The sequence below is a fragment of the Mytilus californianus genome, unplaced genomic scaffold (genome assembly GCF_021869535.1).
Source record: "Mytilus californianus isolate M0D057914Y unplaced genomic scaffold, xbMytCali1.0.p SCAF_5, whole genome shotgun sequence".
Classification (NCBI taxonomy): Eukaryota; Metazoa; Mollusca; class Bivalvia; order Mytilida; family Mytilidae; genus Mytilus; species Mytilus californianus.
In genome coordinates, this window is record NW_026262701.1 from 20,502,653 (window position 1) to 20,525,467 (window position 22,815).

Consider the following 22,815-nt stretch of genomic DNA (forward strand, 5'->3'; position numbering starts at 1 on the left):
AATTTTTATAGGAGTTATTGCCCTTAAATTAGGATTTTTTTTACCCTCTCTTTTGTGTTTGGAGCAAAAGCTAAATAAGATAGAGAGACACTAATCAGACTTCAATGATCAGCAATATAAGATAAAAGAAAAAAAAGAAGATTTTTGTCATTAATTCTATTCTCGTCTTCAATGTTGGAGAGTGTCCTTTCTTGAATATGCATACAAACCAAGGTGAGCAACACAGGCTCTTTGGAGCCTCTAGTTTGTACTCTTGTCTTTCATATTTGCTTATGTGCTTTTTCTATATGCCATTTTGTTTTTCTTTGTTGACATATTTGGTTTTTTTTATAGTGATAAAGATTATAACACAATGTTGACTGCTGTACCCCTATTTTTGACTTTTTTACCTTTTTAGTATTATGTCTGTTTGTTTTGTTCACACATTCTTGTCAATATAATGGAATTGTGTGCGACTGTCATAGAAGTGGAGATTTAGCTAGCTATAAAACCAGGTTTAATCCACCATTTTCTACATAAGGAATGCCTGTACCAAGTCATGAATATGACAGTTGTTTTCTATTCGTTTGATGTGTTTGTTCCTTATCAAATTTTGCCATTTGATAAGGAATTCTACGTTTTGAATTTTCCTTGGAGTTCGGTATTTTTGTTATTTTACTATTCATACTCAAGTTATTGTCTGGAAACTAAATGTCTTCGGACGACGACGACGACATCTCCATACCATTATACGGCCGCAAAGTTCAGTCGAAAAGGGCTTAACTCATCAGATCGATACAATACAAAAGCAAAAAAGACACAAAGTATAGATCTGAGAGTACTCGCATTACTAAAAGCTAGTTCAAAGATAAAAACAACTAATAAAAAACATCATGCATCTAAGACTAAAATAGCATTCAATACACATCCAATATCCAATGGATTTAGTGTAAAGACAGTCAGATAAATATATGACCTTGTTCAATGCCAAAATATAGGTATTTCTAATAATGCGATATCATGTTCGTGTAGGAGGTCTATAGAAAATATAGACTAAAACGGGTTCAACTGGTAGTAGTATACATGTGATTGAAAAGGTCAATTATTTAAGACTTTAATATGTAAATCTTATCTTTTTATTTAAACTTTTTATTACACTTTGAATTTAAATAAACGTTTAAAACATAACATGGTCACGAATTAGCAGATAAACATCGTTATCTATAGACAGGAAAAACCGTTATAATTTCAAAATCTACATGAATACTTCATAAAATGATTCCTTATAGGAGTTTTTACAATTTAAATTAGTTCTTTTACCACTGTTTTTATCTTGCATTTAATAGATGGTCAGAAAAATGTAAACAGTAATAAGATCTAAACAATTTGAAATATGACTGAAACCATCTAAATTGGCTCCTATAAACATTTATAGCTCTTCAATGACGATTTGTTTTTACCAATTTCATCATTTTTGCTTTGATGTGTTGATATTTATTCATTTATGCACAGAAACTACAGATGGAAAAATAAACAGTATTGCTATCTACAAAAATATCAATACTACTGATACCTTCATTTGACCAATTTAATCATTTTGTCTTGGATCGAAAGAAACTGTAAATTGAATACATTATAAGCAATACAAAAAAAAATCCTTGTATTCCTAAAACAATCAATTGGCTCCGAAAAGGATGCCTTGCTGCGATTTTGTTAGGTGCTTCTGCCTATATTACATACATTTTGCCTTAAATTATAATTAGAAAGAAACTGTAAGCTACAAAAATTATCATCATACAAGATCTTCCATGAGCCTAATTTTACTGAAACAATATATGACTCATAGCTATTGTCCTTATATGTAGATTGTTAACCAATTGTATCACTTTTTATCGATGTACAAGACTTTAAAAAACAAACAAAAATAATCAAGACAAGCTAAGCTTTGGACATGAGTCACATGATCGAAACTTATAAATGGCCTTTTATAAATGTTACTGCCCTTAAATCTTTTAAGAAAAAAATTTCAAAAAACCTATTACGTATTTTTCAAAAATCTTTATCGTTCAATATCCTAAATAAATCATGTTATCGTTAATACATACATTAAAGAAAAAAAATTATATATAAATAAGAAGATATAGTATGAGTGCCAATGACACAACTCTCCATCCTAGTCACAATGAATAAAAAATAAACAATTATATGTCAAAGGACGGCCTTCAACACGGAGCCTTGGCTCACACCGAACAGCAAGCTATAAAGGGCCCCAAAATGACTAGTGTAAAACAATTCAAACAGGAAAACCAACGGTCCATGCAATCTATATAAAAAACGAGAAACGAGAAACACCTATGAACCACACCAACAAACGACAACCAATGGACATCAGGCTCCTAATTTAGGACAGGTGCATAAAATGCAGCGGGCTTAAACGTTTTAATAGGCGCCAACCTTCACCCTAACCTGAGACAGTAGTGTAACATTACAACATAAAAAGTCGCACTATAAATTATTAATTAAAATGGCTTAACTCGATCAAAAAGACATTTAAACAAAAACAAGTAAACATATACTGAACGAATCGAACGAATAAGTTGGATCTATGACAAAATATAAATACAATATTAAAACGTAGGTGCCTATATAACATAAACGTTACAGGTAGTGATAAAAAAGAAGTAGGAACAATGTCAAAAAGACAACTCTAACCTGGAACAAAATGGCTTTAAATAAAACAACGTACACGTAATAATTTAGATTGATTTTACTTGAATGGTGTTTAATAGCTGAACACTAAAAATAAATTACGTTTTCGGAAAGAAATGTGACATGTTGATTGACATGTAAGCAATTCAGGCTCATATGAGCATCCAGTTTTTTTCTGTACAAATTTGAAAAAAAAGTTCTTCAGATATAATAGTCGATAAAAAAAGAGCAACTCATTTTTCTCGGAGTTAGTTATGTTACTCATTGGCTTCAAATTGTATTGCAAATATATTTTGAAATAATAATACATGTATATACTTGTACTAGTTGTTTTTGATATGAAAATGTCACAATAAGAAAGAAAAAAGAAAAGTCAGTTAATTCCATATGAAATTATAGTACTATAAACCAGTCAAAGTAGAAATGTTTTATGAATTTAATTTAAATGTTAGACACACATTTTCAGTTTCAGGTAAACTTTTAAATATTTGCATTTTGCATTCCCAAACATGTTACACAAAGTGAGCCTTTTAACCGAAACGTTAACACTACTGTAACAACAGCCCATGAAAAGGCCGTGAAATGTCTGTGAAATATCACAGGGCCGTGAAAACCCCGTGAAAATACCCCGTGACTTTTGTAAAAAAAATATTTCTAAAGGCCGTGAAAAATATTTGATGTTAGAAAAAGGCCGTGAAATTTCAATATCCCGTGAAAAGGCCGTGATAACTTGTCCTTTCATGCTTAATAAAAAAATATCACGGCCTTTTCACTGGTTGTTGAAACCAGTGAAAAGGCCGTGATATTTTTTCATGTCAATTTTTTCTTATCCTAATTCAGATTTAAAACATCCCATGTGATTATTATAATATGGTCTAATTATTTCCACTCACATTTTTCTAAATATCCTATAAACTTTTCATTATAAATATATGTCTGTTTAAATATTATTATATGCAATACTACTGTACAGGACTAACTTTTAGATGGAACCATTCATTGTTATAATGAAGGATTTTGTGCCAATAAATATTTTGTTTTTAAAGAAAAGTATTTTGCTTCTCGTCTGTACATTATTATAAACAACGTAAACATTAATTTTAATTGGAACCGAAACATGTCAAAACGAGAACTTCCCGGAATATCAGACCGTATCCGGATTCGTGTTTCTTTTGGAGTAATTGTAACATTTCCGCACTTAGGTTGAAAGACGCCAAAGGTCGATTAATATTTACTTTATAGATGCAAGACGAGTGACAGCAAGTTTGAGGTAAGTTAAGTTATTAATATTTTATTCTTGTATGCATCATATCACCAAAATGTTGATGACGTTTGTGAGCATTTCCTGGAATCCATTGAACTGATTTTGACTGAATTTGCAGAAACCGCGCAAACATGCATGTGATATATTCACTTATATTTGAGTCTGTTGCACTTGATTCCTTTAATCATTTCGGTTAATGTTTTCTAAGACTTACCCGATTCTTTAAATACGATTACGGTTTTGTTTTGTTTATGTATTTGGGGAAAAAAGGGAAGTCCTTTTTCCCCCACACTGGCCACAAAAAAAAATGACATTAATGTACAGTACACTACGTAGACATAGACATATATAATTGGAAATGATTATAATAGCAATAAGTATCTCTGAAGTGGAGTTCACTCTGATAATCAGAGGCGTAACCCCCTTTGAATGTGTCTGGAGCTATTTAAGTATTTTCTGACTTGGCCGTCGGGACACAGAGTTCAAAAGGGATTAATCAGAGGCATAGCAGGGAAAGTATTTAATATTTGTACGGCAAAATGTCCTTTCTAGAAGGGTTTGTGCCATATTATAAGAATACTTGGTATGGCAATGAGGTGTTTAAAAAATAATTGGTATGGCGAAAGTGCCTGCAGTAAAAGTTGCTACGCCCTGGCCCCCTGTAAAATAAATAGCTGTGACTCATTACGGCCACTTAGTCTAGACAAGTTTGGCTTTAGCCATTCATATTATTACTTCAAAGAAACATTTAAACTTAATAGTCTGTCTTCAAAGTGTCTTTAGTCTTTAAAAAAATCTAAAAAAAATAAATAATACAAAACAATAAGTTAACAATACAGAACTTCGTTAACTAATGATGCCATATATATTGGATAGGGGGCAGATTTTCTGGAAAATGGTATGAAAATATGGGAAAACCTATGCATGTTTCCAAGTGGCTGTTCTGTTTCAATGATGTTTTTTAGTATTTTTCATACCATTTTCACCTCCAGTATGAAAATCTGCCCCCTATTCAATATGGGGGTCATTAACTGTGAAGTCCTGTATTGCATGGAATAATATTGTAGCTGTTTTAAGTACATGTATGTACATAAATGCCAAAAAATAATTTGAATATATAAATAGTTTTTTTTTATATACATGTATAATATATGTAATCACATGGTAATGTTTCTTTATTTATTCTAGGAATGAAGAGCAAAAGGATATAGCAGTCTTTATATAAAATAGTTCAGGAATCCAGTTGGAAAGAAGAGCTTTTCGGTTAAAAGTATTTGCTGGGAATTAACAGGAACTTCTATAAATGTTTTTCTGGAATAGTTATTCAAAGGGGCAGTGAAGTGAAGGATTACATTAGACAAATATTGCTGAAGTGGTAAATTCAGACCCAAGAGATGAAAAAAATTTCTACAATACATGTTACAGCTGACTTTAGCTACTTAATCACACTGACATTTGTGTGCTTTTATGTTTTCTTTACATAATTACTACAGTTCTATTAAAATTAATATTTTTATTCTTTGTCACAATTATTACTAAAAAAAATACAGCATTTTAATATGGTTTTTCATAGTCTCACTTGCATTGTACTTAAATAAGTTGTCTGTAGATGTTTACACTAGGTTTTCAGGCATTTCACTTCACTTGATTGAAACAGCATTTAAATTTTTTGTTAAATTATGGCCTGAAAAATACATTTAACATTTTACAGGAGTTTTTACAATCAGTGAATGGCTGTTTATCACAGTAGTACATGTACATTTCACGGTCTTTTCACAATGGGCACATAATTTATCACGACTATTTCACGGTGTACAATTTTGTATTCACAGGGTTTCTACGGTCTCTTTACCCAAGTTTTCAGTTGGCACCTTTTCACGGCATTTTCACAACAAATAAAGGCATATACTGTACTATATCTACATTTCACGGTCTTTTCACAATGGGCACATAATGCATTATCACGACTTTTTCACGGTGTACATTTTTTTTTTCACAGGGTTTCTACGGACTTTTCACCCAAGTTTTCAGGTGGCACCTCTTCACGGCCTTTTCACAAACTTTTTACAGCCTTTTCACGACAGTCATTCCACGGCATTGTCACGGATAAGTTTCACGGCCAACCGTTAATTAACCGTGACAAACACTGTTAAAATCACCAGCATTTTTACGGACATTTTCACGGCCAATCTACTGGGCATTGTTCCAGTAGTGTAATTAAATGTAATCATTTACATTAAAGGTGACCCTATTAATTGGAATTGACACCATTTCTCAAAACTGATTATTATTTCTTTCCAACAGACACCTTTGATTTATGACCCTTTGGTTGATATGCAGAATTCTAGAATTTGATGTAATTGCGGCTTTCTATCTCTTGAAGTTCAATTCAAATAAAAAAAAAACAATGTCAGCCGAAGGGAGAAACAACTTTCTATGAAAGAGTACTTTTATCTTATTTATGCATTTGTTCAAAATGCCCAAGTCATAGTTACTAATGATAAACCAAAAACGGTACAGAAAGATGGTTTCGTATGATAACTCCAGGACTTCACATTGGATTGGAACCAAACCTGTGTATATGATAGATATAAGAGAAGGATATCGACCCTATTAATTTTAGTCAAAAACATCCATGGTAAAGATAATAGTTACTACAAATTGAAAGCAATTTGTGTTCTTGTCACCAGGATATGGCTTTCATTTGTCAATTTTACAATATGACTTTCTAAAATATCAAATCCTAAACCGTATTAGTTTAGCATAAAGTAAGTATCAAAATCAGTTATAGTTCATTGATAAAAATGGTAACGAAAGTATCTGGGATTTATAAAAAAATACATACCAATTGGTCTTTCGTCAGTCATTTCTATTTAAGTTTCTATGAGATAAATATCAAATGAAAATATCTGTGTTTACTTACGACATGAAGGTCATTAAAAGGTTTAAAATATATGTAGATCTTTACATACATATATATTTATACGATCTTACCTGTAATTTAATCACCACATATCATTCATTTATATATCGGGATGTCTCTATCCTAACAAACAAAGTATTTAATGTGCATGAATCTTTTAAGCCCTGGGAAAAAAGTATAATTACTTTCCCTACATATGTTTACTCTGTATCGAAAAGGTGATACAATCTAGTATAAAAGTTAGAAAATTCGAGAAGTAATTGTAGATATAACCATTTTCTAGTTTATATAAAGAATAAAATAAGATGTGGGAGGACTGCCAATGAGACAACTATCCACCAGCCAGCTGAGAGTTCAAATGAAATGGATGTATGCAATTATAGGCAACCGTATGGACTTCAACAATGAAAAAAACCATACCGTACAGTCGGCTATAAAAGGTCCCGACATGAAAGTGTTAATCTTCATTGATATTGTGAAAGGGAAATACTATAAACTGCAAAATAAATAATTATTCTGTATTACTGATCTAACAGGTCAAAAATGTTCAAACGTGCAAAATTTTGGTGTCAGACTTTTTCAGTTAGCCACTACTGCCAGCGAAAGCTAATAAAAAATCATAATTAAATGTACTAAATATAAGCTAAATTGACTAGATGTTCTTTAAATATGCAGATATTTTTTTCAAAGCCATGTTGATGAATTTTAAACAGCAGTCATGATGTCAATATTATTTTCATGTAATAAATGAACTTTCTTCATCTAGTTATGATGTATCTGTGTATAGTAAATTGTAGAATTTGGAGAAAATGCCATGTACATCTTAGAACTGTGTTTCATATACACTTAACCCTGTTTTTATTTTACACGGAGGGCTTGAATGAAGAGTTTGGAATAACAAAAACAGAAAATCATCAAAACAACAAAACAACAATATAATTGGTTATCCCGATGTTTTAACATTTCATGTGATACAACAATAATCCATCGTGCTATCATTTAGCCTTAAGCTTATCACTAATTTTCGGTAAGCCAATTAAATGGTTCAAACAGTTATTTCACCAATATGGATAGATTTTATTTGGTTTTTCGCTAGCTAATAGCTTACACATAATTTGGATCACGATAGAAACTGTTTTTAAAGAAAGATAACTCAAATATATCGTCGTGTGAGTCTTATAGTGTTATATGTCCACTTTTGATAAAATGGAGAAAGCTATATATTTTATATCCAGGTGCAATGGTCTACCTCCCTATATATCTAAAATATAAGATTTCTACATTCTACGAGTTTTTTTTGTACTGTTCTGTCTCCAACCTCCAATTGAATTATAATAACTAATTCATCTAGTTGGACACCGAAAGTTTGGAGAAATATAGTTTTATAGTGCAGTATCTCCGCTTTTTTAAAGTTTTTAGGTATTTGTGCTGTAAAATATTTGGTATAAGAATTATCTTAGTAGTACTATGCTTGAGTGAATTGTTTGCATGGTTTGAACCCTATGAGTAATTCTTATCAAATTAAGCATTCCCGAATTGGAGATATTACACAATTGACTTATCCATGATTTATCACCAAAAGAAATATAGGAATTAATTTCTAAAACAACATTGTTTGTCGTGAAGTGTTCTATCTCTAGAAAAGGAGGTGCTCGTCTATTCAAAAGACAATTGAACAAAAGGTTATTCTTCATGTGCGTTAATTCAATTTCTACATACATTATTATATCTCTGTCAAATATTTATGATATTGCATTTTTAAACTTTATGTTCAATTTCCAAACACTTAAAAAAAATTGGACTTACAACAATATAACACTCGCAAGACGATATTTTGAACGAATGAATAGTCTTAAAATAGTCTAATCAATGGTGTACGTGGGTTAGCTCAGGAACATGACAGTTGTTTTTTATTCATTCGGTTGGTTGATAAAGTCTAACGTTTGATTTTTTGTCAGTTCTTATGGACTTTCCCTTCCTGCCAACTTGAAAGATAAATTTAAATGCAAAGCTTAACTCGGTGATATGCATTAAAACATTACCATTAAATGTTAACATTATTTTATCCTTTGATAATTAATCATTGTCCCAATGGTAAGTCCATACTCAAAGACAGTGCTAAACAAAATAGTGTTGAGAAAAAATGACAATCCGTAATTTTACGGTCAACGGTAGCAAATTAAGTATAAGATATAGTTACATCCTTTTGTCGCCAAGCGATAATTGTAATAGATAAATCATAAAATAATAACGATTAAGGTTCCATAACTCTGGAACAACAGTAAAAACATGATTTGATGTCAAGGAAACATTTAAACTCAAAAGTCGAAGAGAATCTGACAAAGACATGGCAAAATGAAAGTCGATAAACATACAAATAGATAAACCTTTGTATTTCAATGCCATATAAAACAAATTATACGTGAAAGCGTGGAAATACATTTGTTTGTCATTTTTGAACTGAGTTGTAAATTAGATGCAACAGTAGATAACCGATGTTCAAATCTCATCAACCCATCAGAAGATGTAAATCGAGATAAAAAAAAAAGTACAACTGAGGGAATCGCATGAACTCTGAAATGAGTGCGACCAGGTGCGTCAATAAGGTAAGGCGTCTCCTACTGTGTATTCATCAACTGTCATGCGAATCCACACTCCACAAATGTAATAATCAGCAATAGGACACAACTGGTAAATTTACAGAATAGACGACTATTCGGGCATTTAAAGAACTAAGACCGTGAAAACATATCGCTTTTGAGTGAGGACACAGACACATCGTATCAGTCAACCAATTCGGGTTGGTTACCGTTAAACTTATGCTGTGTCGACTTCAGTCGTTCTCTCTCATAACTCCTTTAGAGCGTTTTTGTGTAAGGAGCACAACACTTTTAATGAAGTCCGCATAACGTGAATATTCTCAATAGAAACGTATAACTTGAATAAAGTAAACTCAACGTAATACGATTGGGCAGAGGGTATGTTACTGGTGAGATGCGCAAAATTGACAATTGAAAAACTGAAATCATACCATGTGTTACAAATTCTTGTTTGAAGTTGTCCATCTGTGTCAATATCAAGATAGGAAGCAGACCGTCTTGTGTCGGATGCATCCTTAATCTGAAGTTCATTTGAATATTAGATGAAAACATTCAATGAAATGTAGATCATTGAGTAACAGGACATATCATTTAAAATTAAAAGTGAAATTAAAAAACTTTGCAAGATGCATTTACTTTTTTACCTGTGAGAAGGTTCTGTATGACATTTGATTCATGTGAGTATGAACAAGTCGGCCATTTGGGAATCTCAATGTGAACCCATTTACCGATGAAATATCAATCCACCAAGTTCAAATTATTTGTTGGCTAATACATATTCAAGCATTTTAATGGTTTCTCATTCAGTGATGGAATCAGTGTGGTTCTCCAAATAGTGAGATTTTGGAATGGTCTAATTCCTGTACCAAGTCAGGAAAATGGCCATTGTTATATTATAGTTCGTTTCTGTGTGTGTTTCATTTTAGTGTTGTGTTCTGTTGTGTCGTTGTTCTCCTCTTATATCTGATGTGTGACCCTCAGTTTTAGTTTGTAACCCGGATTTGTTTTTTTCTCAATCGATTTATGAATTTCGAATAGCGGTATACTACTGTTGCCTTTATTTATACAAGGACTTTGTCTCTACGATTCCCATCTTATACAAAAATACTGTTTGATTAGAATTTGTAGTCGATCTTTCAATTGAGAGTTGGGAATAGTAATGTAGATGGTAGATAAGTGTTGACATTACTGCAAAATTCTTAATGTTAAAAATCCATATTTGATTGACACCACTGGTCAAATATACCTCGTCGTCATAATATGTCTGAATGCCATAATAAACTGTAGAAAGAATGGTAGTAAAGAAAAGAACTTTACAAAGAGTTTAGACTGTAAATAAATTGTATGAGTTTTTATTTTAGCGATTAATATCCTGTTTTTTTTTCGTTATAATAACAACATCGCAACAAATCATTCATTTACAGTATTTATCGTTATAAAATGCATTCAGTTCTTACAAATCACTTCAGTTTAATAGTATTACAATAAGAAAGAGATACAGAAGATAGGGGGGATAACACCGCGTTGAAACGGGTGTGAAATCAGGTGCACTCGAAAATGAGAATTTCAAAGATCACATGAATTAATGACAAATGATTATCCATCAAAATTACAGAAAGCTAAGAGTGAACAACACGAACTCAATTAAAATTCAGGTGAATAGTTTAAATGTGCTATTATTTTCCATAACTGTAGTGTTATACCTAAAGAGAGAAATTAACTATACGAAATTTCAAAATAAAAGCTTAAAGAAGACAAAAATATGCAAGTCTAATAGAAATACTCTATGTCAGAATCTTGAAGTCTATAATATCAAAATTAGAAATAATTACAAAGAATGAAAAGAAGCTAGCATTATCCTTTAACTCAATGTTCCGCTGAATAGATGATGTCCTCTCACTAAATATTTCGTGACTATGTTAAACGCATCTATACCATCTTAGTATTTGAGCAAATCATTATTTCCTTTTTATCTGGGTTAAAGGACATTAACCAATTTTTTTACCAATCATTGAGTTTGTTTAAATCATGACTAACTACTACCTCTAAGTCTGTAATACTTGCGGTGGAATATCCCAGCGACGTATTATCAGAAAAAAGTCCAGTCAATGAAATTAAATTTTCGCCAATATCATTTATATACAGCAAAAAAAAGGGGGACCGAGAACCTGAGCCTTGGGGTACCCCCGCAGAAACAATGGACAATGACGCATCTCTGATAACTACTTTTTGTTTTCTTTGAAAAAGATAATTTTTAGTCCATGCAAGTAAATTTCCCTTTATTCCATAAGAATTCATTTTATATATAAGTCCATTATGCCATACTTTATCAAATGTTTTGGAAAAATCACAGAATACGAAGCAACTTAATTTTTTTTTTTTTTTCAAAAGAATTTAGTATAGTATTATAAAGTTCAATAAGTTGATGTACAGCTGAATGTTTTGGCATAAATCCTGACTGATACATATAAATAAGTTTGTTCCTATGTAGATGGTTATAAATATGTTTGTAGACTCATTTCGTTTCCTACACAGCTAATTGGGGATATCGGTCGAAAATTAGATGGTAGGGATGCATCTGCTTTCTTAAATATGGCGATCACATTGGCTTTTTTCCATGAAGAAGGGTATTTACCTTGGGACAGGGAATTATTAAGTATAATTTTAAGGGGTTTTGCAAGTTTTTGGGGGGATATTTTAAGCACCCTGTGACTGATTCTGTCTGACCCAGATGCTTTTTTAGGATCAAGAGTAAGAAGTATGTCGACTATTTCACTCTCTGATATTTGAATATCACTAATTACACTTTCCGTTCTATTCTCAAATGGGGGCATCTCAACATTTTGTTCCTCAAGTTTTGATATTGAAGCGAAGTATTTATTCATTCGTTCACATTTGTCAATATCGTCATAAACAATATGGTCAAAATTTATATTTTGAATTGGTGGAATTGCGTTATTCCCTTTATTAGATTTTATTAACATCTTCATTATTTTCCAGTAATTTATAGGACTGGAATTATCCAGTAAAAAATTCTCCAAATTTTTTTCAAAATTTTCTCGGGTAGTTTATTTCATATTATATACCTTATTTCTTTGTTTTTTAAATCTTATTTTATCACTTTCTTTATTATTTTTTAGAACTGTTTTCCGTAACCTATCGCGAATTCTAATTTCCTTTCTTAATTGATTATTGAACCAAGGTTTGTCGTTACATCTTATTGTTATTTTCTTTGTGGGTATGCATTCCCTAGCTATTTCCAAAAATATTTTCGTAAATTCATCACACATATCATCGACGTCCTCAAAATTTCCTCTATCTTGTCACTCCAATTAGTTTCGTCCATATTGTCATTAAACTTAACCAAATCTATTTTGTCATATTGTCATATTTCGGAGTTCAGTATTTTTGTGATTTTACTTTTTATATCTTTTAAGATTTTAATAACATCAGAATAAGCGCATATAAGATTTTCACTCAATATAATAGGATCTAATAAAGTACTTGAATTTACCGTCACTCTAGTAGGCTTATCAATAACATTTAAAAAACAAAAGGAATTCAATATATCGACGAGTTTGTTATTGTTTTCACAAAATAATTTAGAATTAAAGTCACCGACCAGCACGATATTTTCGTTGATCTGAGTGGCCAACTCGATTGCATATGTTAATCTGTGCCAGTAATCTGGGTCAGTCCATTGTGCTCGATATGAGTTGCATAGTAAGAAAGACTTGCCTTTGGCATTTATTTCGAGCCAAATTGTTTCGTCAATTGAATTTTCTAGTTACTGTTTTCGTACCATTCGAATCTCGTCTTTGGTATATATAAGTAGACCACCACCCGCATTTGTTCTATCTTTTCGCTGTATTATATTTGAAAAGGATTCTAGAAAAATAGTACAACCGTCTATCCGTTCATCAAGATGTTTCTCGGTTAACAATAAAATATCAATATCTTCAGCAAAGTCATGGAGAAAGTCTATTTTGTTCCTTATACTTCGAATGTTAAGATTACAAAGTGAGATTGTATTGTCTAAAGTATTATTTAGTGAACTGGAAGAAACCTTTCTGGACCCGGAATATTTTCAATGTTACCTAGCATAAGTATGAAATTCAATACGAAGAGAAGAAATACTGCATTTACATTTGGATTTAAGCTTTGTAGACAGAGCAGGGCAGCAAAGAGGAACGAGCAACGCAGGTTAGTTAATAGTAAATCTGTATATGAAGAAGAAGGGTGATTTACAAATCTTCTTGATTTCCTCGTATGAGCATGAAACATTCCTATGGCCGCTCTATATGTCTCTAGGCTGTTACCCATTCGGCAACAAGACTATGACTAAACATCTTGAGCTACCAAAGTTATGTTTCATTTTCAGTGTGATAAACAAACCATCGTGTCCACAGTCGTAAAAAAAAATAAAGTATGAACAAAACGTAAATAAGTGAACTATGTAAACTTTACAAGTACAATGTAAATCGACAAAAAGTTGAAAGAAAATTTAATACCATTTGGTATGGAATCAGTGTTTTTGATAAATGGGATATAATCATTTTAGTTAAGTTTTACTTACGATACAATAGCATGTGTATAATAGAAAAAAAGAGTGTATTTACAAAAGAAAATAGCAGGAGTTCAATCACATAAATTTACAAACTTACATATTAACATGCATACATTCATCCACATTGAATACATACTCACAATCAGACTTACAAACATACAAATACATAGATACATTAAACGTACTATATACAAATTTCAACACCCATATGGTATTGATGTAAGTCCAAAGTTCATTATGGAAATGGTTTTCGAAAGTTAGTGAAGATAGGCTATTTAGATAGAACTTCCGAGGCACACAAAAACAGCCCCATTGCATTTTAAATAGATAGAAGAAATTATGAATCAAACATCATGCGTTTGTCTTTATGTTTTACAGTATGATTTTTAAGCGATCTAGATGTAACTGAGATGTGTATCTAAATCCCTATCTTAATATATAAGAAGTTTTCTATTAGTAATTTGATTTAGAGTTTTAATTACAGCTTCAAGTTGTATTTTGCTGTTAATTAAAACAGTTGTTTAATAAACAAACTATATTTGTTAAGTGTATTTGAATGGTGACAATTTCACTTTGAAATATAAAATGCACTGAACAAGTACAGACATGAAATATAAAAGGTACTGAACAAATACAGACAAAACAAAACAAACATGACAACATAATTAAAGGGGAAAAAACACAAAGAGTTTACAGGACATATAATATTACTTTACGACGCTCGATAGTTAATCGTGGTCCCTAACACCCTGATTTTTCTCGTCCTGTGCATCAGTGATATTATCAGTACTTTCGTGATTTACCGTTTCGGACTTTACCGATGACATGTGATCTGCTAATGTCTGATGTTTGGATTCCTAGATCAAACTTTTCGTTACAAACATCTAATATAAGGTCGTCGGTATTAACCGGATGCATTACTTTACCATATCTGTCAACCGGGACCTGAATATTGTGAAATCGAAGGCTGGTTCTACGGGAATACTGTTGATTTTAAGACGGTTTTCTAGTAGACCGATTTTCTGGTATAAATCGCCAATCTCTGAGTTGTAATCATCTAGTCGGTGTAAATTTTCAACCACTATTTTGTTTAAGGAAAGATAGTTTGCGGCTTGTACTGCTATCATTTTATCTTTGTTCTGCAATTTTTTCTTCTTTTTTTTTAATTGTTTCAATCATAGGTGCAATATGCTCTTCTACAGTGGATATGACCTTAGTCTGAATTGTTTTGTTTAAGGAAAGTTCAATTGACTCACACAGTTTTTTCTGTAATTACAGGTATAAATTGGTCCAGAACTTCAGGACTAGTTAATGCTTCAACCACTTTGTCAGCAATAGTTTTTCTGAAACCTTGGGTTTTCTTGGATGTTATCGAACTTAAGTCCCCCACCGAGTTTCGTTGTCTGATCTGACGGGTAGCTTGCCTAGCGGTCCCCGGCAAGTCCTCAGGACTTTCTGGATTACTCCTTTTTTGGGGGTCGACCAGGTTTAATTGGTGTGTCAATATATATATACCGGCGTTCAGTATTAGTTCCTTTTTTTTTTTTTAACAACATAATTAAATATTTATTTCAAATATTGGCTTGTTACAATATCCTTCAGGAGTCCAAGCTCCTCTCAGTATTAGTTCCTTCATTTGTAATTTGTCGGGAACTAGGCAGAAGAATGTTAGTGAGTAGGTTGGCTTTGCTAGATTTTTCTGTGTTTACATCCATGGGCGCGGCCATATTTGTGAGCGTTTGACTATCGAAAAAAGTGGATGACGATATTTAGAACTGTTTTTTTTTTTGATATTTGACGATAATGATTATGTTAAATTTGTTAGTTTCCTTTGTAAAGACAATTAAACACTATTATTTCATCCTTCCATTAATAAATCCCATTTCTTGAGGGAGCTCGTCTACATGTACGTATATGGCCTGCGCATGCCCTTTTCCTTAATGAATATGAGTATAGCAATTCATTTACAAAGTTGTCTTTCCCTTAACATTTGATTTATATTGTCCCCTTAGTATCTTCTAAGTTTTCTTTATATAAGCAACCAAAAATACACTTGTTTCAATTTTCTTTAGAAACAATCTTTTCTTTCCAATTTCAATTTCTTAAACTTATGTGAGTATTCAGTATCAAATCTGTACATGTGAATTTGTGAAATTCTTATATTATCATACTTTAATTACACAAGTAAAAACAATATTTGGACCATATTTATTTTTCTCATTTCTTTTTAAATGAAACGGGCGTCCAGCGTAACGAATTTGGTACTGCTTCGCAGTATTCGCATTTATCATAAAATTTAATTGTTTGGTCCATAACATATATAAAATACTACTGCAAATTATTTCAAGTATCCACAACAGTGACAGTATGGTTGGTATAATTGTACCTTCCAAAATGGCTTGTTTTGATCATTTCTATAATTAAATAGTAAAAAAAGGCGTCTAAGCAATGGTTCCTGCAGATGGATTGTAAAAAAAGACTTCCCCGACCTAGGTATGAACTAGATTAGATTATAAGATATTAATCACATGTAAAATAAAAATCTGTGGCATTGTATATTGATTTAAATAGTTTCACCTCAACGTATTAAATACGTATCATCGTATGTCTTTCGGTATATTTTCCAGAGCAGGTTGTCATTGATCTACGTGCTTATCATCAACATGCTAGTTAAAAATATTTTTGTTTCTGATACTAGTACTAGTGCTAGTAATCTATATCATAAAGTTTCATTACAACTGGTTGGATGAGGTAATTAAAAGAAAAAAAGTATTATTTGATTATGCTCATTATAATGTAACAGGTCATTTAGTCAAAGCCATTTTCAAAGAATTCATATATTTCTGGTTTTCTAATATGCAGTCTACACAATCAACGGGAAATGATAATATTTGCGGAAGAAATTCGAAAAAAATTTAAATACTTATTTGAATTAGTCATTATAGTATATTGTGGTCAGTTTTTATTGTCCTTATATAAATAACTTTAATTGAATACAGTGCATAACATAACGTTTGTGAGTGTAATATTTTTCTTTATCTTTAAAGTTCAAGATGCAAGCCATTGTCATTTGTAAAGGTTAGTATTTATTTTTATACGTATCTAAATTAAATGTAAATAATTGAAAAAATTGATGATTCGCGATATGTTTCTGTAGTATTTGATTTGTTTTTTCCAAATTCGAATTTTTGTCTTTATTTATTTGATTAGAGAAGTTTAAAAGAATTTTACATATCCTTTTATTAGTAGCAATAACATTGGCAAATGATGACGATTACTGCAAGCAGACAAATAACAACATAAAGGAAGAGTTTGCAACAATTGGGTTCACGAAAGTTTTGAAATCTCCTGTCAGCCAAGACTTGCAGTATAAATGGGAGAATGACAACGACACAATTGCCATAGGGGAAAGCATAAATCCAGATCAACACAACCTCAACAAATTTACTATTGATCGCCAACCAAACGAATACTATTTAAATATATCCAACATCACAACGGCTGACAAGGGGAAATACTGTTGTGAACAGAAAATGTATCGATGTTGTATACAGTTACATGTAAAAGGTAATTTGTGTTAATTGATTTACTTATAGTCACTCAGTTTTCTGTCCGTTCGTTCGTTTGTCCCTCCATTTGTCCTTCAATCCCACTTTTGTATACGCGATCGCATTTTCTTCGAAACCCGTTATTTGAATTTATGGACAAAACAATATAATATTATTCATATAATGTCGTTGTGCACCGCCTATTTTGTTTAAGATCCGAGTTATTTTTATTTATTTTCCTTTGAAAATAATCGACTTTGTCAATGCATTATGCCAAAAAGTAATATAACAAAAATACCGAACTCCAAGGAAAATTCAAATCGGAAAGTCCTTTATCAAATTGCGAAATCAAAAGCTCAAAAACATCAAACTAAGAAAACAACTGTCATATTTCTGACTTGGTACAGGCATTTCCTTATGTAGAAAATGGTGGATTAATCCTGGTTTTATAGCTAGCTAAACCTCTCACTTGTATAACAGTCGCATAAAATTCCATTATATTGACAACAATGTGTGAACAAAACAAACAGACACAATAGGTGAAAATGTCAAAAATAGGAATACAGAGTCAACATTCAGTTATAATCTTTATCACTATAAAAACAAAGAAATATGTCAATTAAGAAAAACAAAATGGCGTATAGAAAAAGCACATAAGCAAAAATGGAGGACAAGAGTACAACAAATAACCACAGCACAACAACACATTGGCGGCATGCATAAGTACCGAGCTACGCCAAAAGGATATTACCAAAAATGGACTAAACAGCAAAGGTTTGTAATTTACAAAGACAAATAAAAGAACACTATAACACGTAGTTAAGATGATAAACAACGTCAGTACCTAGAATCTATACTTCAAGACCAGCATGTATTATTTGTGAAGTTGATACAAAATATTTCTCAACAAGGTCTTGGTATCTTCCGATGAACTTTTTTAGAAAAAGGACGAGACGTTCTTTGACATAACCCATCAACTTTCTGCTCAGACACGGGTGACGTTTTATAAAATCTGGGTAGCAAGCTCTTGAATACCGAATTAGTTGGGAAATGTGTATCCCATATGCAGGTGAAGTTGGTATATTGCTACTAAGGTTGGGGAAATTGATAATTTCAAAATTAAAATCGTCTCGTTTGTCATAGATTATGGTACTGAGATGACCGCTTATGTCAAATTCGAGGAATAAGACTAAAAATGAGGCGGAGGAAGCCGTGTCTGTTGTTTCTAGTTCTGGAGGAACATCATCAATATATCTGAATGTGAAATTAAATGATATGGCTTCTCTGATCTTCTTGTTTTTGACAAGTGTTTGAAGGAACTCCGACTCATATGAAAAGTGTTCATAAGGTACAGCCACACATCATAACCAAATTCTGTATCTATGAAAGAGTAAAGGGTTTAAGTCATTTGTTGTAACGAAATCCCTGACTTAATAATTAACCGGTAGTGACAGTTTCTAGACTTACACCGAAACATCTTAACAAAGTCTTGTGTGAGTAGGTCGACTAAGTTTTATTAGGTTAAAAATAACCTTTATAAAAGAGAAAATTCTAACCAAAGCAACAAATCATATTAAACCATTCCTTTAACTCTATATCGGAAACCTAAACAGCCAACTATTGAATCCAGTAATGCAAAATTAATTCATACAGTAATAGCAAGGAGGACACAGCAAAACTGACGAGCACATAAAACACTATACTCACTGCAAATTGTTTTTAATATACATGTAAATGATGCGGCTAGGCTTTTTTATTGTTCCATAGCCTATGTAGACATTCAGTTTTCCTGGAAATTAAAATTTATGGTCCGCCATTTCCTCCTACAGTCTTATTTAATGTACACAACTTTGTTAACTACACTTAAAGGATATGTATTCCACCAGCTACACATGAATGATGTGATGTAGCTAGTCGCAGTGAAATGTAATGAAACTTAAGTAAAATTATGTTTTCCTTTTTATGTTTTATTTGAAATATTTCCTCTTTTTATCCAGTCTTGCTGATAAAGTTACATTCTATTGTTAAAGTTTTAGATCCAAAATGGCAAACTCATTTATCGCCGAAAATTCGGAGGCTAAATTTGTAAATATACCTTCAAATGAATCCGTGACGTGTTTAATATTCAAAATTAATGATTATCATTTATGTATGATTCAGAGGTGCCAGAGGTTCCCATTATCCAGCTCGATAATGGTTCCTTCTTGTGCAGTACAGCTGGTTTTCCGGATATCATAAGCTACTCAATGTGGGAACACAAATCACCAGCGGGAAAACACCTACGATATTTAAAAGGGACATAAAATGGAATTCTAAATTTAGACTTTTTGGACGGGAACATTGGGCTTGATACTACGTACAGTTTGGACGGGATGTATATTTGTCAGGTTATCAACCACATGGCAGAAGACGGAGCAACACATTTCGAATTTGGGTTTAAAGGTAGTTACAACACGTGGCAGGGCTCGTCCATAAACTTTGAAATACAATTAAATTAATTAAACAACAACAAAGGTCAGCTAAATCTTTAAATAATTCGCATGGCTGATTTTAACACATTGTTTGCGCCTTTTGCAAGGACTATTGTAAATCAAAAAAAACCCTTAAAAATAACAAAACCGACCAGTAAGACAATATCTAAAGAATAAATAAAACGGCCAAAATAAGTTGAATGCTTCTATAAATTGTTGCCAACATTTTTTTATCCATTTTTGCTTTTATGGTAATTATACCAGATATAAAAAAAAACTCGACAGCAAATTTTGTCACCTAGACTGCCGTTTCTGTACGCTTCAAGATATGAGTTATTGCCATTCAATGAAGATTTCTTTTCTGTTCTACTCTCTTCCTCCTAGTTTGGCTGGATAGGATACAATGTAACCCCTGATGTGGACATTATCAATTATGTTATTCAATGTTAAAAAAAAATAAAATGCAAAGAGAAAAATGAGGAGAGAAATGATAAAATATACACTGAAAATCAGATATAAATAAAAATCAAATATATAAAAATTGAAAAACAATTTGAGACAATTATAAACTGAAGAATAATGATTATACATCACTAAATGAAGCTGATTAATTGATTGTTCCCTTAATGTCCAGTGGCAAATATGTCTTGCATATTCACGACGAGATGCAAAGTGGATCGACCTGAAGTAAATGATAACAATTTTAGAGCGACACTTTAGAGATAGAGCGTTGGCTAGAGATAAAACGTATGCCGTAATGAAAATGAACCATGATCAAAATCGAAGTTAAACTCTTACCCCCAACCCCCCTCTTTTTTCTCCACGTTAGGCGAATGCCAAAAACAAAACGACATGAATTTACCATCAATAACGGCCACTATAAGATAGTGATGAGGGTGATTTTTTTAACGACCTTGACTACCCATGAGGGTCTTGCATGATCGGCCCTGGCTTGCAACTTTTTGGGCATTTAATAATTTATCATAAGGTAATTGATATAATTGAGTGACAAGAAAGAAAAAAAACATAGCATGAATAAAAGTTAAAATGAACAGTAATTTGATAGAACAAATTAAATAAATAAATAAATATTTCCCGGTTTCGGACAGGTTTGTATTTCCACTCAAATACCGTCTGAATATTGAGATAATCAACCAAAAGCACTTGGATTCTCTGAAATTGTAAACCATGGTATTTCGCTGGCTGTTTTTTTTCCTGATCCTATTTTGGACGCCCTGATTCTAAGAGGGCGTGTCTAATTCGTCATTTTAGTAAATTGAACCTCAACTTAAAGACCTACAACGGGTTAATAAGTTTGAGGTACAATAAGTATAAACAAAAGATGTTCTTTATGAAATGAGATCGTCCCAGATATCTTAGATAATTATTATGCTATAATATTTGTAATAAGGGAAAAACAATCTACCAGACAGAAACAGCAATTGGTGATTCATTTAAACAGAGAAAAGTAAATAATTTTTGTTTGCAGATGATGGCACAAATGTATAATGTGCAACTCTAAAAGCTTCGCATACGACTGTTTCCGTTATAATGTACATTGATTGAGGTTCTAAATTATGCCAAACATTACTTTGTCGTTCTAAAGAAAAATTATATTATTATTATAGGGACTATTGATTCCCCAATATATATTTTGCTTTTACAGCAATATTGTCATTTTGTATGATCTTTTAAGAATTGTAGCTTTCATATTAATTCTGTAAATGGCCTTTTTGGTTTGTATTTGGTGAAAATTATTGTATTCTGATCTATAATTACCATATTTTTTTTTAATCCTTTTATCAACCAAATGTCAGAAAAGGATTCTTTTGTGTTCAGTGCCGATTAGTTGAGTCAAGCATTTGCCAACTGATTTTTATAGATTGCTCTTATGATGCGCTGTTATCTTCTCCTCTGAAACTACACGACCAAATGCTACCAAACTACCAAACTTTAATTAAATGTTCAGTATGGAATGTAATCGCGTATTGATCCATCAATAAACATGGTCGCTGTTGATAAAATAGGACACAGGGCTTAAACTGCAGTCTTTGGTCTATATCTCAAAACTAAAGCGACACTTAACACAAACATGATCTTTTAATGCTTACTGTCAATACTATTTACATATATATATATGACAGATTTCTATGAAATGTGTTAAAAGGAAGAGGAAGCAGGAAACGCAACAAAGTCAAATAAGCAATACTATCATGCGGGAGCGCTTATTTTTTTATTATTGATTATTGCTATTGTTTTTGTGAAAATTTTGTATTTTCAACATAATTTTGTTCTTTTCAATATTAGAAAATATAAATCGTAAATGTACTGAAGACTTTTATTGGGTGTTTCAATTTTATATATTTTTTTTCAAATTATAATCTATTTTTGGAAGACATTGAGAGAAATACCGGTCATGCTTGTGATGCTTTTATTGTTGTCTTTTCTGTCCACGAACGACAATCGTTTGATGAGGCTACAAAGTACCTCACTTACCTTAGAAATGAACTCTTTATAGACAGAGCTATTATACAAGTGGCAAACAAGGTGGATTTAGTCGGTAAAAGACATAGTTTCCGAAGGTAAGATAATGTTTTAAGGTGTCTTTAAACCTAGCACGATGAATTATATGCACATTACCAAAGCAGAAAGTTGTGGATATTATTGTAATTGAAATTAAGGCTATCAGTTTAATGGTTTTCACGGTTTTTTATTCTACTACAATATTAAAGTAACTATAACTTCTACTACGAA

At 31.8% G+C, this 22,815-nt stretch overlaps 1 protein-coding gene and 1 long non-coding RNA gene across 4 annotated transcripts in view; one reads left to right on the forward strand and one right to left on the reverse strand.

Moving 5' to 3' along the window:
• Nucleotides 1-22,815, reverse strand: part of LOC127702610 (uncharacterized) — a 214,008-nt gene that overhangs the window by 126,370 nt on the left and 64,823 nt on the right. Inside the window, exon 1 of one of the 3 annotated variants that reach the window (XM_052206887.1) lies at nucleotides 6,798-6,840. The exons of 1 other annotated variant lie outside the window; for it this stretch is intronic. The gene's annotated coding sequence lies outside the window, so the exon portion shown is untranslated. Of the gene's footprint in view, nucleotides 1-6,797; nucleotides 6,841-22,815 lie in introns of those variants that run through there. One more of the 3 variants, XM_052206889.1, reaches the window with a different exon arrangement.
• Nucleotides 3,876-5,515, forward strand: LOC127702611 (uncharacterized). Its single transcript, XR_007982503.1, has 2 exons — nucleotides 3,876-3,958; nucleotides 5,141-5,515. It is a non-coding gene; the product is annotated as an uncharacterized LOC127702611 (long non-coding RNA).